We start from the raw sequence: 27241 nt of genomic DNA, 5'->3' as shown, positions 1-27241 counted from the left end.
AAGAAAGTACATTGCAAAATGAGTTTCTGGAGCTGAATTACCCATGGTTTCCTATCCAGCAGTGGTGCAATTGTTAGAAGTTTAAAGGTGTTAAGTAGAGATAGTGTACTAGGGAAAGTGGATGTGCCTTGGAGGTAAAATACATCAAACTTCAGAATTGTGAGGAAAAGTTATTATAGAGACTGTAGAACTAGTTGGTTGTTGCTAAGGGCCATAAATGCCTTCGTAAAAGAAAATAAAAGATTGGGGTAATAATTTGGAATTAAAGGCTAAGTGTGAAAGCCTCCTTGACAACCTAAAATGGGAGTCTTATTTCCTCCAACTAGAGGACAGAAGAGTAAAGTACTAAGTCAGACTTTATCATAAGGGTAGCAGATCTCCAGTGTTGGTTGAATTATACATACATATATGCTGCTGCTGCTAAGTCGCTTCAATCATGTCCAACTTTGTGTGACCCCATAGACGGCAGCCCACCAGGCTCCCCTGTCCCTGGGATTCTCCAGGCAAGAACACTGGGGTGGGTTGCCATTTCCTTCTCCAATGCATGAAAGTGAAAAGTGAAAGTGAAGTCGCTCAGTCGTGTCTGACTCTAGCGACCCCATGGACTGCAGCCCAGCAGGCTCCTCTGTCCATGGGATTTTCCAGGCAAAAGTACTGGAGTGGGGTGCCATTGCCTTCTCCAACATACATACATACTGAGAAGCAATTGGTTACTGAGGCATGGTGTTGGTTAACATTCTAAAATATCTTGAACAGTCACTTTCCTTTGTCTTCTGAACTTGAGACAGTATCCCATACCTCACTGCTAACCTCTACCTTCGTATTTCTTTAAAGATGATGGTGATGATATGGTAGGTCTTTTTTTTTTTTTATAAGAAAAGTTTATAAATATCGGAGCAGTTTTTTGGGGTGTGTTATTGAACAAAATGTAAAAGACTTCATGACATGGTACTAGCATGCTGTTAGAATGACTCTTAGAAACAGAGAAAACAAGGATCCTCATTATGTGAAGTCAGGATGCCAACATTAGGAGAGGTCAAAAGGTTCAGACGTGGGTATGAAGACAAAATAACTGTGTAGCACATTAAAACCCACCAGGCACCATTCTCCTCAGAAGAAGCACTGAAGGACAACGTAGACAAAATGACTCAAATAGTTGATATCAGCTATCTTCTGTCATTAGCCACTTCAGTGCTGGCACAATAGGCACATGAATGCATTAGTCATGGTGGCAGGAGTAGTAACTATTCTTGAACCCAGTGGGCTTCTACTTATTGGTTACTGATATAGTTTCTGCTATTGGTATATATACATTTGTCATCTACAGACTGACATTAATCCCTTGACATAGCATGTCTTTAGAATATCAACCAAATATAGTTAGAGATTTGATTACATTGGACCCTTATATCTCTGAAAAAGATAGAGATACATCTTTATTGAAATATGCCCATATTTTTTTGTGTGTGGGTTTGCCTTTCTTGCCTATATAGCCTCAGACACCTCTATTATTTGAGGCTTCTGAAGTGTTTGACCCACCAATACAGGACTCACCATAACATTTCATCAACTTAAGTATTCTATTTTATAGCAAAGGACTTGCAGCAGTAGTCTCATGACTGTGGTATTCTAGCCACTGATCCTATCAAATACCAAAATAAAATGGCCTGATAGACAAGGGGATGGCTTATAGAAGTTTCAACTAAAGCAAAAGACTTGAGATGGTACCCAGAAAGGATGGGATGTCATTCTCTAAAATGCAGTCATTGCCGTTCAGTTCCTCAGTCCTGTCTGACTCTGTGACCGCGTGTACTGCACCAGGCCAGGCTTCCCTGCCCTTTACCATCTCCTGGAGCTTGCTCAAGCTTATGTCCATTGAGTCGGTGATGCCATCCAACCATCTCATCCTCCATTATCCCCTTGTCCTCCTACTTTCAATCTTTCCCAGCATCAAGGTATTTTCTAAAGAGTTGGCTCTTCACATCAGGTGGCCAAAGTATTGAAGCTTCAGCATCAGTCCTTCCAATGAATGAATATTCAGGATGATTTCCTTTAGGATTGACTTGTTTCATTTCCTTGTAGTCCAAGGGACTCTCAAGAGTCTTCTCGAACACCACAGTTAAAGAGCATCAAGTCTTCAGCGCTCGGCCCTCTTTATGGTCAAACTCTAACATCCATACATGACTGCTGGAAAATCACAGCTTTTAATATATGGATCTTAGTTGGCAAGGTAATGTCTCTGCTTTTTAATATGCTGTCTAGGTTGGTAATAACTTTTCTTTTAATTTGGTGGATCAAGCGTCTTTTAACTTCATGGCTGCAGTCACCAACTGTAGTGATATTGGATCCCAAGAAAATAAAGTATGTCACTGTTGCCATTGTTTCCCCACCTGTTCGCCATGAAATGATGGGACTGGATGCCGTGATCTTAATTTTTGAATGTTGAGTTTTAAACCAGCTCTCCTCTTTCACTTTCATCAAAAGGCTCTTCAGTTCCTCTTCACTTTCTGTCATAATGTTGGTGTCTTCTACATATTGAAGTTATTGATATTTCTCCAGGCAATCTTGATTCTAGCTTGTGCTTCATCCAGCCCACTGTTTCAAATAACATGATGTACTCTGTGTATAAGTTAAATAAGCAGGGTGACTATATACAGCCTTGACATACTCCTTTCCCAATTTGGAACCAGTTTGTTGTTCCATGTCTGGTTCTAATTGTTGCTTCTTGACTTGCATACAGGTTTCTCAGGAGGCAGGTAAAGTGATGTGGTATTCCTATCTCTTTATGAATTTTCCACGGTTTGTTGTGATCCACACAAAGACTTTAGCATAGTCAATCAAGCACAAGTAGTTTTTCTGGAATTTTCTTGCTTTTTCTTTGATCCAATGGATGTTGGAAGTTTGATCTCTGGTTCCTCTGCCTTTTCTAAATCCAGCTTGAACATCTGGAAGGTCTCGGTTCACATACTGTTGAAGCCTAGCTTGGTGAATTTTGAGCATTACTTTGCTAGAGTGTGAAATGAGTGCAACTGTGAGGTAGTTTGAACATTCTTTGGCATTGCCTTACTTTGGATTGGAATGAAAACTGACCTTTTCCTGGTGTTAAATGGAGTATGGACCCTCTATTATGGATTTGCCTTCTTGTATACAGTGTGTCTGCCAAAATTATCATCCACAGGCTTACAAAATGCTTTATCCACTGGTGTGCCATTATATACAATGTTGCTTCTTATCAAGGAACTCATTTCACAGTTACATAATTTTGGCTGTGAGCCTCTGCTTGTGAAATTCACTAGTCTTAATCATGTTCCACACCTTCCTGAGTCAGCTATTTGATAGAAGGATCCAAAGCCTTTTGAAGAATGAGATATAGCATCAGCCAGGCGGCTATAACTTCCAGGCCTGGGAAAGGTTCTCTCCAGAGGGCTATATGTGTTCTGAATTAGTGTCCAGTGTATGATGCTATTTCTTGCATAGTTGGCAGTTTAGAGACCTAGGAATAAAAGCCTGGAAATGGGAGTGTCTCTATTCACTATTACCCCTAGTGATCCACTGCACAGTGTTTGTTTTCTGTTCCCAGGTCTTATGCTTTGCTGACCTAGAGATCTCAGTTCTAGAGGGAGGAGTACTTTCCACCAAAAGACACAATAATTAGTCCATTGAATTGGAAGTTAGGACTACCACTGGCTACTTTGGACACCTCATACCTCTGAATAAACAGGCATAGAAAGTTATTGTCCTGGCTAGATTGATTAATGCTGACCACCAAAAGGAAATTTGACTGTTATTCCACAGTAATGGTAAGGAAATAAATGTCTAGAATGCAGGAGATCTTTTAGTGTGTCTCTTAATTTTACCATGCCTTATGATTAAGGTCAAGAGAAAACAATAGCAACATGATCTGGGCTGGACTATACCTTCAGGAATGAAGTCCCTGGTCTCTCTTCCAAGGAAAGACCCATGACCACTTGAGTTACTTGCTGAAAGAATAGGAAAACCAGAATGGATAGTGGAAGAAGATATTTATAAAGACCAGGTATAACAGTACATGATTGGTTACAGAAAGGAGGACTGTAATTATCATGAGTGTTTTCTCTTTATTTTGCCATGAGTATGTGTGTGCACATTACATAATTACCTTTGTTTCTTCCTCTCTTATTTCCTTATTATGTATCATAAGATGTGTTGACTTTCGTAGGAGAGGAAAAATAATTTTCCTTCTACCTTTCTAGGTTCTTATGGCTAAAACACAAAAAGAAAAAAAAATAACATGCATGAAAAGATATTTAATAACATGCATACCTCACTTATTCATGGAGAAACCCAGGAAAATTCTCTGAAATGGCCCAAGCTACTACCTTTAATATCATCTTCAGCCAAAATTAAAGATGCTGGGAGTTGTGGAACAGTTATGAAAAGTTTATTAGTAAAAAACACAATAAACAAGAGCAAGGCTATGGTTTTTCCAGTGGTCATATATGGATGTGAGAGTTGGACTGTGAAGAAAGCTGAGCACCAAATAATTGATGCTTTTGAACTGTGGTGTTGGAGAAGACTCTTGAGAGTCCCTTGGACTGCAAGGAGATCCAACCAGTTCATCCTAAAGGAGATCAGTCCTGGGTGTTCATTGCAAGGACTGATGCTGATGCTGACACTCCAATACTTTGGCCACTTCATGAGAAGAGTTGACTCATTGCAAAAGACCCTGATGCTGGGAGGGATTGGGGGCAGGAGGAGAAGGGGACAATAGAGGATCAGATGGCTGCATCACCAACTCGATGCACATGAGTTTGGGTGAATTCGGGGGGTTGGTGATGGACAGGGAGGTCTGCCATGTTGTGATTCATGGCGTCGCAAAGAATCCGACACGACTGAGTGACTGAGTAACTGAACTGAAGGTGGTTATGCAGATTTGTTTGTGTCTTCTCCATTGACTAGAGATTCTTGTGATTTGATTCATCTTTCTTTTCCTAGTACAGAGGTAGACACTCTTATAAAGGGAAATTTCCCTTATAAATTTCTCTCACAATAGGACAACTTACACTCTGCTTTTGGAGATTCTCCTGTGTCTGCAGCCTCTCAAAAATAATCAACTCAAAATAATCCTTATGTCAAAGAGGCTTCATTTGGAGTGGATATTATGCTACCCCTCACTTTATATCATAGTATTTAAATATTGTTAATTTTACATCATAGCTTTTTAGGTTATAGGATATCAAAGAAAAGAGTCAACATCATTCAAAGACTTTACCTCTTCTCTGTCTGGCCATCTTAGGCTGGGACATTGAACGTCTCCTGTCTTCGGACTTGTCCTCAGAGTGGAACTAATTCCCTTATCATGCATCATAAGATACATTTTTGCCCACTTTTAATTGGATTGCTTGCTTTTTTGTTAGTTTTGAGTGTATGCATTCTTAATATAATACATTTTGGATATTAACCTCTTATGAAATACAGCACTTGCAAATATCTTCTCAATTCAGTAGGTTTCCAGTTGTCTGTTTATTTTGTTGATGGTTTCCTTTGTGTGCAGTGCCTTTTTAATTGGATGTGGTCCCATTTATTTTTGCTCTCTTCCCTTGCTTGAGGATATCTAGAAAGACATTGCTAAGATATCAAAGAGCATACTGCCTATGTTTTATTCTAGGAGTTTTATGGTTTCAGGTCTTTCATTCAAATGTTTAATGTGTTTTGAGTTGATTTTTATGTTTTGTGTGAGATAATGGTCTAGTTTTATCTTTTTTTTTTTTTTAAGTTTTTGCATGAGGCTGTTTAGTTTTCTCAACACTATTTATTGAAGAGGACTGTCTTTCTGTTTTATGTTCTTTACTTTTTTGTCATAAATTAATTGTCCATATATGTATGAGGGCTTACCCAGGTGGCACAGTGGTAAAGAATCTGACTGCCAAGGCAGGAGATGCAGGAGATACGTGTTTGATTCTGGGATTAACAAGATCCTCTGGAGTAGGAAATGGCAGCCCACTTCAATATTCTTGCTTGGAAAATTCTCTGGACAGATGAGCCTGGTGGGCTGCAGTCCATGGGATCACAAAGAATTGGACATGACTGAGTGACTGAGCACCCACACATGCACACATACATGTATGACTTTATTTCTGAGATCTCAGTTCTGTTTCATTGATTTATACTTCATGTTTTCTGTCCAAATGATGCTGTTTTGATCACTGTTATGACTTTGAAATCTAGTTTGAAATCAGGAAGTGTGATATCTCCAACATTTTCTCAGGATTGCTCTGGCTGTACATAGTCTTTTATGACTCCATACACATTTAAGAATTTTTTGTTTTGTTTTTGTAAAAAATGTCCTTGGGATTTTTATAGGGTTTGCCATTAAATCTATAGATTGCTTTAGGTAATGAAAACATTTTAACAATGTTAATTATTTTGATCCATGAGCATGGACTATCTTTTGCATTTATTTATGTCTTCAGTTTCTTCCAACAACATATAGTTTTCTCTGTACAGGTCTTTCACCTTTGGGGTTAAATATATTCCAAGTTTTTTATTCTTTTGTTGAAGTTGTAAATGGCCTTCTTAATTTCTCTTTGTGCTAGGTCACTGTTAAGGTAGAGACACATAACACATTTTTGTATGATGATTTTATACCCTGCAAGTTTTTCTATATTTGTTTATTATTCCTAATAGTTTTTTGATTTTTGAGTCTTTAGGTTTTTTTTATGTATATAATCATGTCATCCGTTAATAGTAACTGTTTTACTTCTTCCTTTCCAATTTGGATGCCTTTTATTTCTTTTTCTTGACCAATTGTCCTGTCTTGGACTTCTAATACTATGTTGAATACAAATGGCAAGAGTGTTTGTTTGTTTTTAACTTGTTCCTTTAGAGGGATAGCTTTTACTATTTCACCATTGAGTATAGTGTGAAAAGTGGGTTTGTCACTTATATCCTTCATTATATTGAAGTATGTTCCTCTGTACCTCCTTTATTGAGAGTTTTTATCATAAGTGAGTATTGGATATTGTCAAAGTCTTTTTTCTTCACCTATTGAGATTATCATATGGTTTTTATTCTTCAGTTTGTTAATGTGGTGTATCATGTTGATTGTTTTGTTGTTGTTGAAACACCTTGCATCCCTGAAGTAAATCCTATGAGACCATGGTGTATGTATGATTCTTTTAATACATTGCTGTATTTGGTTTGCTCATATTTTGTTGAAGATTGTTACTTCTATGTTCATCAAAGTTATTATCCTGTAATCTTTATTTATGATGTTTTTGGTTTTGTTGTCAGGGTGATGTTGGGCTCATAGTATGAGTTAGGAAGCATTCCTTCCACTTCCTCCAGGTTTTGTAAATGTGTGAGAAGGATAGATATTAAATTGTCTTTGAATGTTTGAGAGAATTCACCTGTGAAGCCATATAGTCCTGGACTTTTGTTTTCAGGTTACTTTTTGATCACTGTTTGAATCTCTGTACTAGTGACTGGCTTACTTAGATTTTCTGTTTTTTCATGATTTAGTCTTGGAAGGTTGTATGATTCTAAGAATGTGTTCATTTCTTCTAGGTTGTCCAATTTGTTGGCATATAGTTTTTCATAATATTCTCTTATAAACCTTTGCATTTCAGTGGTATCCATTTTTATTTATCTTCCCATGTTTCTGATTTTATTTATCATGACCTTCTGTTTCTTTCTTTTTGTAAGTAAAGGTTTGTCAAATTTGCTTATCTTTTCAAAGAACCAGCTCTTATTTTCACTGTTTTTTTTTTCTTCTATTGTGTTTTAGTCTTTATTTCACTTGTTCTACTCTGATTTTTATTATTTCCTTTCTTCTACTTACTTTGGGCTTCATTTGTTCTTCTTTTTCTAGTTCATTTAGGTGGTAGGTTACATTGTTAATTTTCATATTTCTTGAGAGAGCCTTGTATTGCTATAAACTTCCCTCTTGGTGCTGTTTTTGCTTAATTCCATAGATTCTGGTATATCATATTTTGATTTTCATTTGTCTTCAGGTAATTTGTGATTTCTCCTTTGATTTCTTTGACATCATAACTCTTCAGTAGCACACTGTTCAGTCTTTACACATTTGTGATTTTCCCACTTCTCTTCTTGTAATTTATTTGTAGGTTCTAACCATTGTGATCAGAAAAGAAGCTTGTTCTGATTTCAATTTCTTAACTGTATTGAGACTTGTTTTGTGTCCCATCATATGGTCTATCCTTGAGAAAGTTTCACATGTACTTGAGAAGAATGTGTATTCAGCTGCTCACAATTATTTTATATATTGTTATTTTGTTGTTCCTGTCTTAGGTGCATACATAGTAATAACTATTGTCTTCTTGATGAATTTTTCATTTATCATTATATACTGTCCATTTTGTCTTTTGTTACCTTTTTTTTTTGCCTTGATGTCTGTTTTGTCTGATATGAATATGGGTATGCTAACTTTCTTTTGGCTGAATCTGCTTGCACTATTATCTTCTATTACTTCAGCATTAGTCCATGTTTGTCTTTAGAACTGAAATGAGTGCTCAGGAGGCAGTATATTGTTGGCTTTTTCTTTTTTCTCCCTTCAATCCACTCAGTCATTCTGTTTCTTTCTATTGGTGGATTCAATTCATTTACATTTAGAATAGTTCTTGATAGATGAGGATTTAGTACTGCCATTTTTTCTTTTGTTTTCTGGTTGCTCTAGATATCTACTATTTCTTTTTCCATGTACTTCTGTCTGCCATTTTGATTGAGTGGTTTTCTATTAAATTTTTCTCAGCTTTCTCTTTTTTTTATATTTCATATCTCTGCTCTAAATTTATGTTTTGTGGTGAAAAAGTGGTTTATAAAGAAAGTTTCATGGACAAAATAGTCTTTTATCTGCTACTACCATTTTATTATCATTTCCTTTATAAGTTTCATCCTTTTCCTCTTCCTCTTTTGTGTTTTTGTCATCTCAAATTGTCCCTTTTCATCTTGTGAGTTTGTTATCAAATTGAAGTACCTATTCATTATTCTTCTTACTCCCCTTTTTTAGCCTTTATAGTATAATAAAGTGTTTAAAAACCTATTCTGATAAAAAGTTGGAATTTTCTGATTCTGTCTGTTACCTTACTCAAAGTTTTGTGTACTTTGGCTATTTTTTCTGTTTATGGTAGAATGTTTCAATATTCCTTGTAAAGTGATTCTAGTATTGATAGGGCCCTCAGATTTGGTTTGAATTGTAAAGTCTTTATTCCTCCTTCATTTCAGGATCATAACTCTGCTATATAGAGTATTCTCAGGTGACAGTTTTTATCTTTAAGTATTTTGAGAGCACCACTCACTTCTTCCTGACCTATAAGGTTTCTGCTGAAGAATCTACTGATAGCCTTATGGGGATTCCTTTGTAAGTTATCAATCTACCAACCATTTTCCCTGGCTGCCCTTGAAATGCTTTCTTTGTCATTGACTTTTGACAATTTTAATACATGTTTTGTAGAATGTCTTTTTACATTGAGTTAATTAGGGGTTATCTTTGCTTCACTGAATTGTATATCCAGTTCCTACCCCAGTTTGGGAAGTTCTCAACTATTATTTCTTTAAATAAGCTCTCTGTTCCTTCTCCCTGTCTTTTCTTTCTACATACCCATTAGCTTAATGTTGCCCTATGTAAAAGAGTGGGATTACTCTTGTAGAATTTCCTCATTTTTAAAATATTTCTCTTTTCTACTACTAACATTTCTAGACTTCTGTCTTCAAGCTTGCTAATTTTCTCTTCTGTATGGTCTGTTCTATTTCCTGTGCTTTCTGACGCATTTTTTTTATCTTGCTTATTGAGTTCTTTGCTCCAGGATTTCTGTTTTGTTCTTTTTCAGTTTCAAAAATTTGGTAAAGTGTTTCTTCTGTGAGTTAAATGAGCTCAGGAATAAAATTAATGACCTTTCTGATTTTTCTTGTAGTTTGTTTAGTTTCTTCATGAAAGCTGAATTCTCAGTCAGATCACAGTATTCTATAACTTTACTTGGTTTCTAGAAAATTCTAATTTTATTTTTGTGGTATAGTGTTAGATGAGTTGCTAGATGAGGTTCTAGATGAGTTGCTCCTCTGCTAGTGCATTTGAAGTAGAAAACACCTGATTTCTACTAAGGATTCTACAGAATTAGAGGCCTTTCTTTGTTTACCAGTAGGTGGCAATATAACACAAGTTTCAGGTTTCTACTACCTAAAATGCCTGGTTATGTTTGGGAGTATGCACTTTCTACCCTTCACTTCTGTCAGAGGTGTTGTCCTATGCCCTCATTATCACCTCTTGTAGCCCTGGGGTTTTTGATGCCTTGCTTCTGCCAGTATCATTGGGATTGTCACCTGTTGCACTGGGATTGTGGGCTCTTCCCTGCTGTCTGGGATCCTCTGAGTTTCAGGCTCCACTGAAGGAGGAGGGGTGAATAATTGAGTGGGGAGCTGTGAAGCATAGGTACCTCTGCCATATCTGGTGTTGTAAGGTTCATGACCTTTAATGCTGCAGGTGGGGCCCAGAGACATGGGCTATAGGGACCCCACGACCACTGTTACCCATTTAAGTGGTGCTGCTATGACCATGAGGCTGGATATGTGTGCATTGCTTTCCCTGCTATTACTGGTTTCTCTGTGGCTATGGACTCAGCTTTACACCTGGGGGAAGTCAAGACCACAAATACCTCCTCCTGTCCCCCAGTTCCACCTCCTCTAGGTGTTCTAGTCCACTCACTTTTAGATGTATGTGTAAGTAAGTGCATGCTTTGTTGCTCAGTTGTGTCTGACTCTGTGACTCCATGGACTGCCTCTCTCCAGGCTCCTCTGTCCATGGGATTCTCCAGACAAGAATACTAGAGTGGGTTGCTATTCCCTCCTCCAGGGGATCTTCCTGACCCAGAGATCAAACCCGGGTCTATTGAATTGCAGGCAGATTCTTTACCATCTGAGCCACCAGGAAAGCCCTTGTGTGGAATTCTCTGGAATCCTGGTGTTAAGGGCAGAGGAACCTTTGATACATTGTGGAGGTTTTACTGATTTTAGACTGAAATAAAGTGTGTTAGTCATTCAGTTGTGTCTGACTCTTTGCAACCCAAGGAATGTATTCCATCAGGCTCTTCTGTCCATGGAATTCTCCAGACAAGAATACTGGTGTGAGTGGCCATTCCCTTCTCCAGGGGATCTTCCCAGTCCAGGGATCTAACCCAGATATCCTGCACTGCAGGTGGGTACTTACCATCTGAGCTACCAGGAAAGCCCTTTAGACTGAAAAGAAGAGACAAATGTAGCTTTTTACTCCACCATGTTAAGGACCTCAGTCTGTTTTTCCTTTTGTAGTTTGTGCCTTTGGTGCCATATCCAAGAATTCATTGCCAAATCAAATGTCACGTAGACTTTAACCTGTATTTTCTCCTAAGAATATTATCTCTTAGATAAAACTGTCAAATTCTTTATCAGATCAGATCAGTCGCTCAGCCGTGTCCGACTGTTTGCGACCCCATGAATCGCAGCACGCCAGGCCTCCCTGTCCATCACCAACTCCCGGAGTTCACCGAGACTCAAGTCCATCGAGTCACTGATGCCATCCAGCCATCTCATCCTCTGTCATCCCCTTCTCCTCTTGCCACCAATCCCTCCCACCATCAGTCTTTTCCAATGAGTCAACTCTTCGCATGAAGTGGCCAAAGTACTGGAGTTTCAGCTTTAGCATCATTCCTTCCAAAGAAATCCCAGGGCTGATCTCCTTCAGAATGGACTGGTGGCATCTCCTTGCAGTCCAAGGGACTCTCAAGAGTCTTCTCCAACACCACAGTTCAAAAGCATCAATTCTTCGGCACTTAGCTTTCTTCACAGTCCAACTCTCACATCCATACATGACCACTGGAAAAACCATAGCCTTGACTAGGCGAACCTTTGTTGGCAAAGTAATGTCTCTGCTTTTGAATATGCTATCTAGGTTGGTCATAACTTTCCTTCCGGGGAGTAAGCGTCTTTAATTTCATGGCTGCAGTCACCATCTGCAGTGATTTTGGAGCCCAGAAAAATAAAGTCTGACACTGTTTCCACTGTTTCCCCATCTATTTCCCATGAAGTGATGGGACCAGATGCCATTATCTTCGTTTTCTGAATGTTGAGCTTTAAGTCAACTTTTTCACTCTCCACTTTCACCTTCATCAAGAGGCTTTTTAGTTCCTCTTCACTTTCTGCCATAAGGGTGGTGTCATCTGCATATCTGAGGTTATTGATATTTCTCCCAGCAATCTTGATTCCAGCTTGTGTTTCTTCCAGTCCAGCATTTCTCATGATGTACTCTGCATATAAGTTAAATAAACAGGGTGACAATATACAGCCTTGATGTACTCCTTTTCCTATTTGGAACCAGTCTGTTGTTCCATGTCCAGTTCTAACTGTTGCTTCCTGACCTGCATACAAATTTCTCAAGAAGCAGATCAGGTGGTCTGGTATTCCCATCTCTTTCAGAATTTTCCAGTTTATTGTGATCCACACAGTCAAAGGCAGAGAACTATCTAATTTCATAGATAATTTGAATAGTTTTATATTTATTAAAAACTGAATTCATACTCAGAAATCTCCAACAGGAAAAAAAGTTCTAAATGGTTTTGCTGATGGATTATGCTAATGATTTCATGGTCAAATGAACTTTCACACAATATTCCAGGAAAATAGAAGACAAGGAAACATTTTCATCCCAGTTTATGAGCCCTGCATCACTTTGTGAAACCAAAACTGAACAGATGTATTTCAAGGGCAATGTTGCACATGATAGTAGAAGCAAAACTTCTCAACAAAATATTACAAAATGAATTCAGCACTATAAAAAAAAAACAACACATATATTGTAAGCTAGTTGGGATTTCCCTGGGAATGTACTCTTGATATATCATTTCAAAAAACAACTGACGATTCATCATATCAACAGACTAAGAAAAAACACGTGTAATTAGATCAACAGATGCTAAAAGACATTTGGGAAAAAAAATTCTCAGCAAAGTAGGAACAAAATGAAACTGATAAAGAACATTTACAAAATCCCAACAAATAATATCATAATTGATGGTAGACTGAATGCTTTCCCCAAAGATTAGAAGTTAAGGGTATTTATCTCCCTGTTCAATATTGTCCTAAATATTTTAGCCAAGGCATAATGCAGAAAAATAAAAAATAAATAAATACAAATTAAAAAAAATAAAAAGACACACAGACTGGAATGCAACAAGCAAAATGGTCTCTATTCATAGATGCGTTATTATCTACATGGAACATAGCAAAGAATCTATGAAAAGCAAGAAGAAAATAAATGTATTTGTCAAGATCATAAGACACAAAGTAAATACAGGAAAATGTCCATTTACTAGCAGTCAACAATTCCTAGTTGACATTTTAATAAGTATCTTTTACAGTAGCAATCCAAAGTATAAAATAGTTGGGTATAAATCTAACAAGATGTGTATGATGGAAAGTATAAAAAATTATTGAATAAATAAAATAAGGTCTTAATAAATGGACAGATACACCTTGCTTGTAAATTGGAAAACTCGACATTGTAAAGATATTATTTGTCTGAAGTTGAGCTATAGAAGAAACAGTGTAGTAGTAATCACAGTTCTAGCAGAACCTTTTTTATTTTTAAGAAATTGATAAGTTGATTCTAAAATTTTAATATAAAAAATCATAGACTGGAATGACCAACATTATTTTGAAGAGTAATGTATCTGGATAACTCAAAATACCTCATTTCAATATCTTTTTAAAAGTTACAGTAATCAAGACAGTGTGGTACTGTAATAGTTTAAATAAAAAAGATTTGAAAATCTAGAAATTGATCTTAAAATAGTAAATTTATTTTTGATCATGGTGGAACAGTAATTTGATGATAAAATAATCTTTTTAACAAATGGTGCTAGAAAAATATATATCAATATTTAAAAATATTCAGCCTTAACTCATACCTTGGAACATATATAATTACTTATTAATTCAAAGTGGATTATATAGCTAAATTTAAAACCTAAAAAAGTTTATGGAATTATAATAATATTAGAAGCAAACATAAGAGGACATTTTTGTGACCATGAATTAGTACAAGATTTCTTAGATAATAAAAAGACATTCATAAAAATATGATAAATTTGAATTTAACAAAATTAAAGATATTTGCATCTTTAAAGACACTCAGGTAATATAAAGACAAGATATATACTGAAAGAAAACATTATAAAATATATCTAATAAAGGGATTATATCTGGAATACATAAGAGCTTTCAAAATATTCCTATCACAGATCACATATAATAAATTTTTAAAAAGTACAATATTTGAAAAAACTCTTCAAAGACTTATAGATAGTATCAAGCACTTGAAAATTTGTTCAACATCACTTGTAATAAAATAAACTCACAGTAAAGTAAAAATGAAATATCAATATATATATAGACATGGTGGTTTAGTTACTAAATCATGACTTTAGCCTGCCAGGCTTTTCTGTCTGTGAGATTTCCCAGGCAAGAGTACTAGAGTGGGTTGTCATCTTTTTTCTCCAGGGGATCTTCCCGACCCAGGGATCAAACCTGCATCTCTTATGTTAGCAGGAGGATTCTTTTACTACTGTGCCACCAGGAATGCCTATATATATATATATAGACATACTCTTTTTATTGTGTTTCAATTTATTTTACTTCACAGATATTGTATTTTTTACAAATTTAATGTTTGTGGCAGCCATATGTCAAACAAGAGTATCAGCATCATTTTTCAAACAGCATTTGCTCATTTTGTGCCTGTGTCACATTTTGGTAATTCTTAACATATTTCAGAGGTTTTTAATATATTAAATTAATATTTAATTTATATTAATTTAATATATTAAATTAATAATATAAATTAATATTATATTTGTTATGGTGATCTTTTATCAGTGATCTTAAATGTTGTTACTATGCTTCATTGAAGGTTTGTTGTTAAGTCACCAAGTTGTGTCTCCAATTCTTTGAGACCCCATGGACTGCAACATGCCAGGCTTCCCTGTCCCTTACCATCTCCTGGTCCCTATAATTAATTGAAGGTTTAAATGGTGGTTAACACTTTTTAGCAATACAGTGTTTTTTTAATTGAGATATGTACAGATTTTTTTAGACATAATGTTATTACCCATTTAATAGACTATGGTATACTGTAAAAGTGCTGCACTCAATATACCAGCAAATATGGAAAACTCAGCAGTGGCCACAGGACTGGAAAAAGTCAGTTTTCATTCCAATCCCAAAGAAAGGCAATGCCAAAGAATGCTCAAACTACCATACAATTGCACTCATCTCACACGCTAGAAAAGTAATGCTCAAAATTCTCCAAGCCAGGCTTCAGCAATATGTGAACCGTGAACTTCCTGATGTTCAAGCTGGTTTTAGAAAAGGCAGAGGAACCAGAGATCAAATTGCCAACATCCACTGGATCATGGAAAAAGCAAGAGAGTTCCAGAAAAACATCTATTTCTTCTTTATTAACTATGCCAAAGCCTTTGACTGTGTGGATCACAATAAACTGTGGGAAATTCTGAAAGAGATTGAAATACCAGACCACCTGACCTGCCTCTTGAGAAACCTGTATGCAGGTCAGGAAGCAACAGTTAGAACTGGACATGGAACAACAGACTGGTTCCAAATAGGAAAAGGAGTATGTCAAGGCTGTATATTGTCATCCTGCTTATTTAATTTATATGCAGAGTACATCATGAGAAATGCTGGTCTGGAAGATGCACAAGCTGGAATCAAGATTGCTAGGAGAAATATCAATAACCTTAGATACGCAGATGACACCACCCTTATGGGAGAAAATGAAGAGGAACTCAAAAGTCTCTTGATGAAAGTGAAAGTGGAGAGTGAAAAAGTTGGCTTAAAGCTCAACATTCAGAAAACGAAGATCACGGCATCTGGCCCCATCACTTCATGGGAAATAGGTGGGGAAACAGTGGCAGGCTTTATCTTTTTGGGCTCCAAAATCACTGCAGATGGTGACTGCAGCCATGAAATTAAAAGACGCTTACTCCTTGGAAGGAAAGTTATGACCAACCTAGATAGCATATTCAAAAGCAGAGACATTACTTTGCCAATGAAGCTCCATCTAGTCAAGGCTATGGTTTTTCCTGTGGTCATGTATGGATGTGAGTTGGACTGTGAAGAAAGCTGAGCGCCGAAGAATTGATGCTTTTGAACTGTGGTTTGGAGAAGACTCTTGAGAATCCCTTGGACTCCAAGAAGATCCAACCTGTCCATTCTAAAAGAGATCAGCCCTGGGTTTTCTTAGAAGGAATGATGCTAAAGCTGAAACTCCAGTACTTTGGCCACCTCAAAGAAGAGTTGACTCATTGGAAAAGACTCTGATGGTGGGAGGGATTGGGGGCAGGAAGAGAAGGGGATGACAGCGGATGAGATGGCTGGATGGCATCACCGACTCGATGGAAGTGAGGTTGAGTGAACTCCAGGAGATGGTGACTGACAGGGAGGCCTGGTGTGCTGCGATTCATGGGGTCGCAAAGAATCTGACATGACTGAGTGCCTGAACTGAACTGAACTGATACTGTAAGCATGACGTTCATAAACATTGAGAAACCAGAAAATTCCTGTGACTTTATTTATTATGGTGATCTGAAACTGAACCCAGAATATATCCGAGGTGTGCCTATACTTTTTAGAATGTCTAAAATAAAAATAAGACAAAAATTTTGACAATAACATGTTGATAGGATGCAGAAAAATAGTTATCATATTTTTCTTTTTGGAATTCACAATGGAGCAGCCTATTTAGAAAATGGTCCCTGGAAATTGCACGCAAATTTTAATACTAACTTCTTTCATAACTGCCAAAATTTAAAAAAAAAAAAAAGACTGCTGAATGCATACAGACACTAAATGGAATTTTACTCAGTAGTAAGTGAATTGAACTACCAATATCCACAGAAACATGGATAAATCTCCAATGCACCATGCTAAGTGAAAGAAGCCAGTCTCCAAAGTGGTTAGTGGATTAAAAAGAATCTCCTTTGTAAGCTCTTTATATATGTTTTTATTAGTTTCCTGTTGCAGCTGTTACAAATTACCATATACTTAGTGGCTTAAAACAGCACTATTTTTTCTTGCAGTTCTGATTGTTGAAAGTCCAGAATGGTTTTCAATGGGCCAAAATTAGTGTTGACAGGGCTGCCTATAGTTCGGGAGGCTCCGTGAGTGAACTCATTTCCTTTCCTTTCCCACCTTCTAAAGGCAACACACATTCTCTATGATCCTCTTTCATCCTTAATCTCCTTCTCTGACAATAACTGGGAAAGATTTTCCACTTTTAAGGACTTATGTGATTAGATTAGTCCCGACAGAACAGTCTAGGATAATTTTACACTTAGGTGGTTAACAGTAATCATACCTGAAGAGCCCCTTTTGCCACATAAGGTAACATATTTACAAGTTTTAGGAACTAGGATATGGGAATTTTGGAGGGTGGGGGTATTATTCTGCTGGATCACAGTTCTACCTAATATATAAAGAGAGTTAGCAAATAATATTAATTGACTAGTTCACAGTTGAAATTTATATACAGAAATTTCATCTCTCCAAGAAATAGAGTATGACATTTTTCTAAACTTGCTTATGCAATATTTTTATCAGATAGTCTTTCTTATTTTTCCAAAATACCTAGTCCCTAAAGAAAATTCAAAGAAAATGAATAATTATTTCAGCTTATTTGAATTCACAAAGAACAAAGATTTATTTCTTACTAAATTACTAATTTGTATAGCATGTACCTTGGTTTAGCAATACCCAGTAAATACAATAAGAGAGATGAAAGTTACCTCTGGCTCACAGGAGATAATTTTTTTTTTAATCTATATTTAAGGTCTTTCTGAATAATATATACTGAACATATTTTGAGGCTATCAGTGTAGTTTACACTATACTTGATTTATAATTATGTGTGACTGACAGACTTTTAACTGAAGGTATAATATCTTTGAACACAATTGAGTTAAGAAAAATTCCCCTAAAGCACTGAATATGAATTTATTGAAAAATAGTTAATGTATTTAATCATTTTCCTTGAATTATCTATATTTTAAATTATTATAATACCATATTTAAAATTTTCTGAATGCTGGTTTATAGGGAACAAGTGATTAATTTACTTGTATACTATTGATGCTGAAGCAGTCTTTCACCTTGTTCCGTTCACCACAGCTATCTGAGATGTGATAGGGTAGTGTTCTTGCTGTACACAATTTAATGAATTACTATCATGAATATAAGTATATATTGTCATGGCACTTTTTATTCACAATACCCTGATAAAAATATCACACTTGCTTTGTTACTTTCTAATGTTTACAATTGTTTTGAGAATATACAAAATGATGATGATATGAGGCTGCAGTTATTTAATATAATACTAAATAATGTGGAAACAGCATCTGTTCATCATCCTTGAATATCACTGAAATTAATAAGTGGTAGAACTTCTTTTCATAAAATATTGATAGCTTTGTAAATGATTCTGGCTATAAAAATAAATGCAATTATGTGCAAATCCAGAAGCAGCAGTGAATTTGGAAATTTGAAAACAGTAGTCCAGTTACCATCCAAGTTTTTTTTTTCTCAAAAATGTCTTTGCTCAAAAGCCAAAGAAAGTAATTATTTTAAATGGGAAAAAGATAGTGCAGTCTATAAGAAACTGGGAAGAAGGCTAACTAGATGTCTGATTTATCAAACATCGCCAGTAGTGGTAGGGGTACATGTAACTTTAGGAGAGATACAAATTAAGTGAAAATAGTGCTTCAGGGTATTTGAATGAAGGAGAGACTGAGGGTATGTTATACAAACAGATGGAGGAATCTGAAAAATGAAAGATCCAGTCAATGGTTTTAAAGTTGAACATGTCTCCTGTTCAATTCACACATACATTTATAGTATAAAACTCATATATTAAGAATCAGAACTAGAGGAATATGTGTGCTTAGTCAACTCAGTCATGTCCAACTCTTTGTGACCCATGGACTATACAGTACATAGAATTCTCCAGGCTAGAATACTGGAGTGTGTAGCCTTTCCCTTCTCCAGGGGATCTTCCCAACCTAGGGTTCGAATCCAGGTCTGCCACATTGCAGGTGAATTCTTTACCAGCTGATCCACAATGGAAGCCCATAGAGGGATATATAAGCAATGAAAGACAACCCAGAGAGGGATGTAGACATTTGAATTCATATTTTCTGAGTTTATATTCAACATCTAGGATATACTATGTATAATCAAATGGTGGAGGGGGGACCATTTCACTATGGTTACCTGTTATTTCCCAAAGTATAAATTTGTACTTTTTAAAGAAGCATGATGATCTTTCCAGGTTAAATAATTTATTATATGCTGGTGAAGAAATGTTCTTCCAAGGAAGGTGGTACAAGTCTAATTTGACAGGATAACATAATGTGTCAAAAGTCATGGGGCTCTTTAAGGTATTAATTAGTTTACTGTTTCTATAAATATATTCTTGCTGGTAGGTGTTCTATGAGCCATATGTTATGTAGACTGCCCCAATGCAATTGCAAGGCCACCTACAAAGAAAGTATCACTATTTTATTGAGAAAAAAGGTGATCTTAACTGATTTCATTTTAAATTGACTTGTCAGAGTATAGTTTGATATTTTAATTAATAGAAATTTAATCAAATATATCAGTTATTTGAAATGATGTATACAGTTTATTATTATGATAAATATCTGTGAGAAAACATTTCTTATTCAAAGTTGGTATAATTTCTTAATATTATATTCTGTAGGATATGCAATTGAAGTTCACATTAGATCATTTTTTCAGAATTTTTATTTGCACAAGTATGAACACAGCTCTTAAATATATGATATTAAGACCATTAACAAAGTTTGTAACTTATGCTGTTTTCATAATATTTAGTCTTTAGGTATATGTTACATTACATTTGTGTTACACTTGCATTTATATGAAGCAGGGCAAAGACTAATAGAGTTTTGCCAAGAAAATGCACTGATCATAACAAACACCCTCTTCCAACAACACAAGAGAAGACTCTATACATGGACATCACCAGATGGTCAACACCGGAATCAGATTGATTATATTCTTTGCAGCCAAAGATGGAAAAGCTCTATACAGGCAGCAAAAACAAGACCAGGAGCTGACTGTGGCTCAGACCATGAACTCCTTATTGCCAAATTCAGACTGAAATTGAAGAAAGTAGGGAAAACCACTAGACCATTCAGGTATGACCTAAATCAAATCCCTTATGATTATACAGTGGAAGTGAGAAATAGATTTAAGGGACTAGATCTGATAGATAGAGTGCCTGATGAACTATGGAATGAGGTTCGTGACATTGTACAGGAGACAGGGATCAAGATCATCCCCATGGAAAAGAAATGCAGAAAAGCAAAATGGCTGTCTGGGGAGGCCTTACAAATAGCGGTGAAAAGAAGAGAAGTGAAAAGCAAAGGAGAAAAGGAAAGATATAAACATCTGAATGCAGAGTTCCAAAGAATAGCAAGAAGAGATAAGAAAGCCTTCTTTAGTGATCAATGCAAAGAAACAGAGGAAAACAACAGAATGGGAAAGACTAGGGATCTCTTCAAGAAAATCAGAGATACCAAAGGAACATTTCATGCAAAGATGGGCTCCATAAAGGACAGAAATGGTATGGATCTAACAGAAGCAGAAGATATTAAGAAGAGATGGCAAGAATACACAGAAGAACTGTACAAACAAGATCTTCATGATCCAGATAATCACGATGGTGTGATCACTCACTTAGAGCCAGATATCCTGGAATGTGAAGTCAAGTGGGCCTTAGAAAGCATCACTACAAACAAAGCTAGTGGGGGTGATGAAATTCCAGTTGAGCTATTCCAAATCCTGAAAAATGATGCTGTGAAAGTGTTGCACTCAATATGCCAGCAAATTTGGAAAACTCAGCAGTGGCCACAGGACTGGAAAAGGTCAGTTTTCATTCCAATCCAAAAGAAAGGCAATGCCAAAGAATGCTCAAACTACCACACAATTGCACTCATCTCACACGCTAGTAAAGTAATGCTCAAAATTCTCCAAGCCAGGCTTCAGCAATACGTGAACCATGAACTTCCTGATGTTCAAGCTGGTTTTAGAAAAGGCAGAGAAACCAGAGATCAAATTGCCAACATCTGCTGGATCATGGAAAAAGCAAGAGAGTTCCAGAAAAACATCTATTTCTGCTTTATTGACTATGCCAAAGCCTTTGACTGTGTGGATCACAATAAACTGTAGAAAATTCTGAAAGAGATAGGAATACCAGACCACCTGATTTGCCTCTTGAGAAACCTGTATGCAGGTCAGGAAGACACAGTTAGAACTGGACATGGAACAACAGACTGGTTCCAAATAGGAAAAGGAGTACGTCAAGGCTGTATATTGCCACCCTGTTTATTTAACTTATATGCAGAGTACATCATGAGAAACACTGGACTGGAAAAAACACAAGCTGGAATCAAGATTGCTGGGAGAAATATCAATAACCTCAGATATGCAGATGACACCACCCTTATGGCAGAAAGTGAAGAAGAACGCAAAAGCCTCTTGATGAAAGTGAAAGTGGAGAGTGAAAAAGTTGGCTTAAAGCTCAACATTCAGAAGATGAAGATTATGGCATCTGGTCCCATCACTTCATGGGAAGTAGACGGGGAAACAGTGGAAACAGTGTCACACATTATTCTTCTGGGCTCCAAAATCACTGCAGATGGTGACTGCAGCCATGAAATTAAAAGGCGCTTACTCCTTGGAAGGAAAGTTATGACCAACCTAGATAGCATATTCAAAAGCAGAGACATTACTTTGCCAACGAAGCTCCATCTAGTCAAGGCTATGGTTTTTCCTGTGGTCATGTATGGATGTGACAGTTGGATTGTGAAGAAGGCTGAGCGCCGAAGAATTGATGCTTTTGAACTGTGGTGTTGAAGAAGACTCTTGAGTCCCTTGGACTGCAAGGAGATGCCACCAGTCCATTCTGAAGGAGATCAGCCCTGGGATTTCTTTGGAAGGAATGATGCTAAAGCTGAAACTCCAATACTTTGGCCACCTGATGCGAAGAGTTGACTCATTGGAAAAGACTCTGATGCTGGGAGGGATTGGCAGCAGGAGGAGAAGGGGACGACAGAGGATGAGATGGCTGGATGGCATCACTGACTCGATGGACATGAGTCTGAGTGAACTCTGCGAGTTGGTGATGGACAGGGAGGCCTGGCGTGCTATGATTCATGGGGTCGCAAAGAGTCGGACATGACTGAGGGAGTGATCTGATCTGCATTTATATGAAAAAATTATCAATTTCTTTTCTTCCAAAATATATAGAAAGATGGAAAGACAGGAGTGAGAACTTTAAATAGTCATGTCAGCCCATTTCAATGAATTGATACCTGTAGTAATAGATTCCTCAAGCTTGAAATAGCTCAGTAGGCTAAGACTTGATTGAATTGATTAAAGCTTTCCAAAATATTGACTAAGAAGAGAAATGTATTGATCAAATTCTTAAGAAAATGGGAAGTGATAGCATGTTTGACTTTCTTGAGAAAGAAATTAAGGATTAATTGAAACCCACTGAAAAACAGTAAAAAAGAATTGAAAGGTTGATAAAGTATGTCCAATTTGCATTAAAGTTACCTAAATCCAAAATATGTTTGTTTCACTGTTAATAAATCAAGGTACTATTCATAACATAAGCTTACTAATTTAACCAACTGGCCACTGAGGTGTTGCCTGCTATTCTGGGGTATGATATCACAAAAGGACCTGTGCTTATTTGCCGCTGCTGTCAAGAAGCAACAGAAGTGTAATTTAAATCCCTGACACCATGAGCTATCTGATTGTTAGTTCAGTGAAGATGAAACATGCTTATTGTGAAAAAGGATGACTGATGTTTTAAGCAGACAATATTATCCAACTTGACTGGTTTTCAGTTATATGGGAAAAAAAAAGAATATCATACTGCCATGAACCCCAGTCTCTAAGTTATCAACATATTGACAGTCTTATTTCATCTAGTCCTTTGAACAAAAATATGCTTTTTTTTATATCTTTTTTGTTTTTGTTAGAGATTTTTGAAGCAAATAAAACATCATCTTTGTTTAGCATTTGAAAATCAATTAATGTAATTCAATACATTAACTAAACAAAGTCTTAGGATCATATCAGTGGATGCAGAAAAAAGTATTTGCAAAATTTATGCCCTACTGGACTGACAAAGAACCAGAGAAAGTAACCCCGGAACCCCCAACAAAAAAACAAATGGAATAGTGTAAGATCAGGAATCAATGAAATAGAGAAAAGAAGGAAAAAAAATGCTAGTATGACTAATTGCTGAGAAGCTAAGGTAAACCAACTTTTGGAAAAACTAACCAGAAAAAAAAAATCGAGCAAAGTAATGCAATAAACAAAATATAGAAAAGAGAGGAAATTAAAGCATTAAAATAAATGGCACCCCACTCCAGTATTCTTGCCTGGAAAATCCCATGGACGGAGGAGCCTGGTAGGCTGCAGTCCATGGGGTCGATAAGAGTCGGACATGACTGAGCGACTTCACTTTCACTTTTCACTTTCATGCATTGGAGAAGGAAATGGCAACACACTCCAGTGTTCTTGCCTGGAGAATCCCAGGGACAGGGGAGCCTGGTGGGCTGCTGTCTATGGGGTCGCACAGAGTCGGACATGACTGAAGTGACTTAGCAGCTTAGCAGCATACTACTATATTTAAAAACCTAAATAATTCAGATAAAGTGGGAAAACATAATGTTACAGTATTGGTCCAAGATGAAATTTAAATTATAAATAGAAAAAATTAAAATAATTATAATGACAATTTTTTTAAGCTGTTCACAAATATCCCAGGTCCAGGCAGTTTTGCAATCCAGTTCTATCAAACATTTAAGAATAGATCACTCTATTCTACACTTTCTAAAAATTAATTAGAAAAGTGCTGAAGAAATTATATGAAATAAGTATAATTTTGTTAAAAAAAAAAACCTGAAAGTATAATATAGTAAAATCAAATTGTAATTTCACTTAATGCCCATATAATTTTAAATATGGACATAAATGTAAAAATCCTTAATAAAATATGTTGAGTTCACCTGCATGTCAAAAGTGGCAACATATCACATGAAGTCATATTTGTCAGAGTCATACAAAGATAGTAAATAACATGAGAAAATCATGTCAATTCAACACAATTTTGGTCCTAATGAAATGCAATGCCTGAATTATCTACAAACCTGAATTCTAACAATTATTTAAAAACAATCCCCTAAAAACTGCTTTAAAGGAAGCCATTGATCATCTTTTTGAATATAGGATAAGTAAAGATTTATTAATTAGGATATAAATATATTAATAAAAGGAAAATAAAAATAAAGGCATTTGATTATTTTGGTAGTAAGAACTAAACATCACAACATTCTTTTTAAAATAGTGAAAAAATGCAAGCCATAAAGAGAAGTTAATTCCATGCAGAAAAGAACTGTATTAAAAAAAAAAAACAAAAAAACTCCTAAAATACAGTAAGGAAGAAAAGCAGACAAGAAAACAGAAAATGGTCAAAAGACCTAAAAGGATAGGATATACTTAAAGAATATATCTATAGATATGAAGAAGATGTCTGAAAATGAATATAGTTGCTTAGGAAATGCAAATTAAAATCGCAATCTGAAACTGTTGCTCTATTAGCTGAAGAGCTTAAACGAAAAAGACTTAAAACTACTAGACTACGAAATGACCAATTTGACTAATATAAAACTAACATGAAAAAGCGTCATCCATTACTAGCAATAAAATATTAGAAAATATAACACGGTCAATAGTAATGACTATATAAAAATTATATAACAACACCCTATCATTATTCAAAAGTATTCTATTAAAATAGTTAATAGAAGACCTTGAAAGGGAGATATGTTTTTAATATCAATATATTCTAATTAAAAAATAGCAAAAGTTGACAAATGATTATAAAATACAGGTGAATGTATATAGTCTATGGATATCTAAGGTAGTTTTACAAAACAATAAAAAGAATTGGACATGACTTACTGACTAAACAAACAGTACAAAATAAGTCATATTAATGAAAATGTTAGCAGAACTAGGGCTTGTTACAGTAGTTGTACACATATATTAATTATACATGTGATTCTTAATAGTAGTTAATTAATAGACAAGTTAATTGCATGCAAAAACTACTTAATATGTAGTCTAGAGGAGCAGAAACATCTCCTAGGAACTTGTCTTTGTGCAACTGGACTTGACTCTCCAGACCTGGGAAAACAGAGACTTTGGGGTTGCACTCCAGGAATCTGCATTTAATAAACTGTGGTATCTTTGTAACAAGCTTGACCAGGTTGAAGTAATTTCCCAGAGCACTCTTTTCCATATGTTTGTAAGTAGGGAGGACCCAATCAGGACTGTTATATAAGATTTTAGAAGGTGGAAATGAAGCAATGGTGTTTTGTAACTCGCACAACCTATAGCTGATCTGCTAACTCACCTCATTGGCCTGATGCAGTAACTGGGTTAGCACTGCTCTCCCTTCCCTGGATCATCCTTCTTCTTCTCCAATTTCTAGACAAGGAATGTGGGTATGTTTAGTATGCACTCCATCATGGTGAAAGGCACAGAGAACTGATCATGGGTTCCAACCTTTCCTTGTGATGTCCAATTTGTGCTTGGGGTATCCAGTTTGTTCTTATTTACTCCTGCTTTATGTGCAACTTTATTTCTGATTGTCTGTTCTGTAGACTTCAAGATTCAGCATCAGACTCAGAGAAAATAGTCTAACCAACTGCTTAACCCACTTCCACAATTACATAAAGTCAAATTCCTGTGGCAAACCCCTTTTCCTCTGATTGAACCCTAGTTAATACAGATGCACTCTTCATGGTACTTCTGATACCTGCTAAAGTTTGAGAAGCACCACTGCAGAGTCATTGCAAAGCATTAGAGAGATTATAAGTATGTTTGAGGGAATTAGGTCATGTTTAGGGTAAAAAACAGACTACAGCTTCATACAATAATCAATAAACTTCAGTGGATTAAAGGCTTACATATGAAAAGTAAAACTATAACACCAATATAAGAACAATTCTTCATGACATTAGACTGATGAATTTTTTAAAGAATTGAAAAACACAAATTATAAAGGAATAAATGAAATCTTTGATAAAACAAAGATACAGAATTCATATATTAAAGCAACCAATGCATTATCTCAGTTCAGTTCAGTTCAGTTCAGTCGCTCAGTCGTGTCCAACTCTTTGCGACCCCATGAATTGCAGCACAGTTATGTAAATCAGATCTTGGAGTTGGCTCAACTGGCTTCTCTGCTCTGAGTATCACAAAGCCAAGACCAAGGTGTTGATAGGGTGGGATTTTACTGAGAATCTATGGTAAGAATTTGCCTCCAAACTTATTAAGATTATTGGCTGAGATCAGTTACTTGTGAATGTGAAACTACAGTTACCCTTTCCTTGCTGGCTGGCAACTAGTGGGTATTTTCTGCTTCAAGGGGCTACATATATTCCTTGTTTCCCAATTCCCTTCTTCCATCTTCAAAGCCAGCAATGACAAGTGAATTCTTTCTTGTGTTTGAATCTGTCTTATTTTCCTTCTTTTTCATCTTTCCTCTGCCATCTACCTTTCTGTCTCAAACTTTTGCCTTCATCTTCTCATTTTAAAGGTACATCTGAGTACATTGGCCCTGTCAATCCTTATCCAGGATAACGTCTCCGCGTTAAGGTCAGCTGTTTATCAACCTTAATTTCATCTGCAAAGTCACTTCACAGCAGTACCTAGATTAGTGTTTTATTGAATAATACGGAAAACTTGGTGGGGGAGGAGCATCTTTATAATTCTGCCAACCAAAACACCTCATGTCCATAATATCAGCAAAGATTAAGTAAAGGGTGGAGATACTGAACTGTAATATGAACCTTCAAAAACTTTCTGCTGGGAAGGTACATTATTGCATCTATTTTAAAGGTCATTTAAGCTCAACATTCAGAAAACGAAGATCATGGCATCTGGTCCCATCACTTCATGGCAAATAGATGGGGAAATAGTGGAAACAGTGTCAGACTTTATTTCTGGGCTCCAAAATCATTGCAGATGGTGACTGCAGCCATGAGATTAAAAGACGCTTACTCCTTGGAAGGAAAGTTATGTCCAACCTAGATAG

Source organism: Bos mutus, chromosome 1 (genome assembly GCF_027580195.1).
Source record: "Bos mutus isolate GX-2022 chromosome 1, NWIPB_WYAK_1.1, whole genome shotgun sequence".
Taxonomy (NCBI): Eukaryota; Metazoa; Chordata; class Mammalia; order Artiodactyla; family Bovidae; genus Bos; species Bos mutus.
The sequence above is the reverse complement of the archived record's forward strand: the minus strand, read 5'-3'. Positions refer to the sequence as shown.